Genomic DNA, 4308 nt, shown 5'->3' on the forward strand with positions numbered 1-4308 from the left:
AAACCTGCAAAATAAAATGTTCAAAGTGTGGAAAATCTTCCATATCCAATTATGATGCTGACCCAACATTTTTGTAAAAGTATTTAAATGCTCTTTTGTGACTAAAGAAGTGACTAAAGCAATTATTAAATGCCTTTAAATAATAAACAAATACAAACCTATTTTATTATTGTGCAAAATTAATTATGGCAGTAGCCTAAATAGTAATACTAAATTTTGGGCTAGGTTTATATTTTAAAAAACTAAAAATAAATAAATGAAAAGAAACTTAATTGAAAACAGAAACTAATAGAAAAAAAAACAGAAAGGAGCAAAACTAGAAAGCCTACACTATGCACACTTGGGGCCTGCTGGCAACAGTGTAGGCCCAACCCAAAAACACCGGGTCCCCTTCCCCTGTTCATCGATCAAGGCATGGCGCCCATCCCCTACCGCCATGGCTGCGCCGTGGACACGAGGCGCCCATCCGTCGGCCCTGCGTGCTGGATAAGAGCACCCCGACGCCCCTCCCAGGCAACCCTAGATCTCATTCCCCTTCTTGCGTCGTTCTCTCGCGGACGGCATACACACGCACCGCGGACGCCATGGTCGATCTCGTACTCATGGCCACCATGCTCCCCGGCGTTTGGGAAGATGACCAGGAACTTCATCGCCGACATGTACATCGCCTACAACCTCCAGTTCGAGCTGGAGCCCTCCACAACCTCGCCATCCAGTCGTCTTCCCCGCCACGGCCACGGCGCCATCACCGTCGATCTCCACCACCGATGCCTCCCCGCGGTTCCGAGTTCGTCCACGACCTCCCTCGCAGTGAGCCGCGTCCATTCCCCCTCCTTGCCCCCTCGATTTGTTGCCTTAGCCGCCGTTCCCGAGCACACCCGAGCTCTCCTGTACGCGTACGCGTACGTGTGTGTCGTGCTGCTGCTTCTTGCCGATGCTACTTTGCACTGCTGCCGCCTCCGGCTACTGTCGCCGTCACGTTCATCGCCGCGCCCACGCTCGACTGACCACACGCGCATGCCTGCGTCGCTGTACTCGACCGGCTGCGCGCTGGCCGTCCTCTGGCCGCGCCTCGCGCGTGCACGCGCGCCCGCGTATCTGCTGCTCCTCCTCCTAGCGAACTGCTCCTCCTCCTAGCGAACTGCTGCTGCTCTACGTATTGCTGATGCTCTGCTCCTGCTAAGCTGCTTGCGCTTCTTAGTTGCTACTGTCGCTAGGTGCTGCGCTTGCCTGCAAACCGCTAATGTTCGTCGATGCCGCCTCACGCTGCCGCCGCTGCTACGGCCGGCCATGGCCGAGCGGTGTGTGAGTGTGTGCATCGTGTGTGCGTACGGTGTGTGTACGTGAGGTGTGTGCTCTGTGTGTGCGCGCGCCGTGCGTGTGGCCGGCTTGGCCATGGCCGGGGCGGCTTCATCCGTCGCTGCTACCGCTGCTGCTTGTCTGCTTCTAGCCACAGCTGCTACCCTTTGTATACTACTGCAAGTACTGTAGTGGGTAGTTAGCTTTTGTATTTCTATAATGACTAGCCTTCTAAACTGCCACTAAACAGCGATAAGACAAGTCCTAACATGGGTAAAAATTATATAAACAGAAAGTAGACGTAATAAGCCTTATTTTGTTCCGTTGGACCTGCTTCACATAATGCATGGATTAAATTCTACAAAAATCACAAAATACTATCTTGTGTTAAAAGAAATAGAGTTACTCCCTAGCATAGTATGTGTACGTAAGTGCGTAGTGTGTAGGCACCACAGCCGTGTGCGCCCTGGCCAGCCTTTTAGTTAGTTTATAATTAGTAGTACTAGCTAATTTATCCAATAGTAGATGAAATGTAGACCCACTAATGGTTTAGAGAAAAACAAAATTTAAAATAATTGTCTAAGTCAACGACATGTGGCCCTGTACACTGTTCATATGTTGAGTGGGTCAACCCAACCCCCTGGCCCCACTGTCATACACTATGCTAGAATAGCACCAGGAGACAAAATTATTTTACTATGTAATTTCTAAATATAAATAAATTCAAAAAAATAATATAAATTAATCCATAACTCGGATGGAAAAACTTTGTACATGAAAGTTGCTCAGAACGACAAGATGAATCCGGATACGCAGCCCGTTCATCCGCCACGCATCCCTAGCATAGCAAACACGCAACTTTCCCCCTTCGGTTCACTTGTCCGAAAGCGCGAAACACCGGGGATACTTTCCCGGATGTTCCCCCCTTTTTTGCCTGTATCACTTAGTACCGCGTCAGGTCACCCCTAGCAACGTAATGCCGCATCTTACTTTTTGTTACATTGATTGCTCTGTTATTTATTGTGTTCCCCCTCCGTTACTTCTTTCCGGTAGACCCCGAGACTGCCGGCGACCCCCAGTTCGACTACGGTGTTGACGACACCTCTCTCTTGCCAGAGCAACCAGGCAAGCCCCCCCTTGATCACCAGATATCGCCTATTCTCCTCTATACTGCTTGCATTAGAATAGTGTAACATGTTACTGCTTTCCGTTAATCCTATTCTGATGCATAGCCTGTCATTGCTACTACTGTTGTTACCATACCCGCAATCCTAAATGCTTAGTATAGGATGCTAGTGTTCCATCAGTGGCCCTACACCCTTGTCCGTCTGCCATGCTATACTACTGGGTCGTGATCACTTCGGGAGGTGATCACGGGCATATGATATATACTTATACTGTTACATTACTTATGATACTATTCGGAGATGGGGGCTGAAGGGGCAGGTGGCTCCATCCCGGTAGAGGTGGGCCTGGGTTCCCGATGCCCCCCGACTGTTATTTTGAGGCGGAGCGATAGGGCAGGTTGATACCACCTAGGAGAGAGGTGGGCCTGGCCCTGGTCGGCGTTCGCGGATACTTAACACGTTTAACGAGATCTTGGTATTTGATCTGAGTCTGGCTACTGGCCTATACGCACTAACCATCTACGCGGGGACAGTTATGGGCACTCGACGTCGTGGTATCAGCCGAAGCCTTCGTGACGTCAGCGACTGAGCGGCGCGTGCCGGGTTGGACCGCGTAACGCAACTTCCTTTGTAATGGAGGTTGCTAGGTCTGCTCTCCGGCCGCGTACGCAACGTGCAGGTGTGCAATGGGCGATGGGCCCAGACCCCTGCGCCATAGGACTTAGACCGGCGTGCTGACCTCTCTGTTGTGCCTAGGTAGGGCTGCGACGTGTTGATCTTCCGAGGCCGGGCATGACCCAGAAAAGTGTGTCCGGACAAAGGGGATTGAACGTGTTGGGAAATGTGGTGCACCCTTGCAGGGAAATTGATCTATTCGAATAGTCATGTCCCTCGGTAAAAGGACGACCCGGAGTTGTACCTTGACCTTATGACAACTAGAACCGGATACTTAATAAAAACACACCCTTCCAAGTGCCAGATACAACCGGTGATCACTCTCTCACAGGGCGACGAGGGGAGGATCATCGGTTAGGATTATGCTATGCGATGCTACTTGGTGAACTTACCATCTACTCTCTTCTCCTGCTGCAAGATGGAGGTTACCAGAAGCGCAGTCTTCGATAGCACTAGCTATCCCCCTCTTATTCCGGCATTCTGTAGTTCAGTCCACATATGATACCCTTATTCCATTTGATACCAATGCATACATATGTAGTGTAGCTCCTTGCTTGCGAGTACTTTGGATGAGTACTCACGGTTGCTTTGCTCCCCCTTTTCCCCCTTTCTATACTCGATTGCTGCGACCAGACGATGGAGCCCAGGAGCCAGACGCCACCGTCGATGACGACTACTACTACTATTCGGGAGGTGCCTACTACTACGTGCAGCCTGCTGACGACGACCAGGAGTAGTTTAGGAGGATCCCACGCAGGAGGCCTGCGCCTCTTTCGATATGTATCCCAGTTTGTGCTAGCCTTCTTAGGGCAAACTTGTTTAACTTATGTCTGTACTCAGATATTGTTGCTTTCGCTGACTCGTCTATGATCGAGCTCTTGTATTTGAGCCTTCGAGGCCCCTGGCTTGTAATATGATGCTTGTATGACTTATTTTATTTGTAGAGTTGTGTTGTGATATCTTCCCGTGAGTCCCTGATCTTGATCGTACACGTTTGCGTGTATGATTAGTGTACGATTTAACCGGGGGCGTCACAACATCATCATCGACGACACCGACTCGGACCCAGACGATAGCGATGATGACTATGTTGATGAAGCTGGAGCAGATATCATGCAGTCTGCAACCGAAGAATATTTCTAGTAGACCACCCCATCAGTAGTAGTATTCCACCATGTAAATAGAGTAGTCCGAGAACTTTTGTGAT

General features: G+C 49.9%; 1 long non-coding RNA gene across 1 annotated transcript; it reads left to right on the forward strand.

Annotated features, from left to right (window-relative positions):
• Positions 1-674: 674 nt before the first annotated feature.
• LOC147976063 (uncharacterized) lies at positions 675-4058 on the forward strand. The gene is made up of 3 exons (XR_015602111.1): positions 675-810; positions 2353-2424; positions 3735-4058. It is a non-coding gene; the product is annotated as an uncharacterized LOC147976063 (long non-coding RNA).
• Positions 4059-4308: the final 250 nt, after the last annotated feature.

This window comes from Triticum urartu, chromosome 4A (genome assembly GCF_056163025.1).
Source record: "Triticum urartu cultivar PI428250 chromosome 4A, HENAU_Tu73, whole genome shotgun sequence".
Lineage (NCBI taxonomy): Eukaryota > Viridiplantae > Streptophyta > Magnoliopsida > Poales > Poaceae > Triticum > Triticum urartu.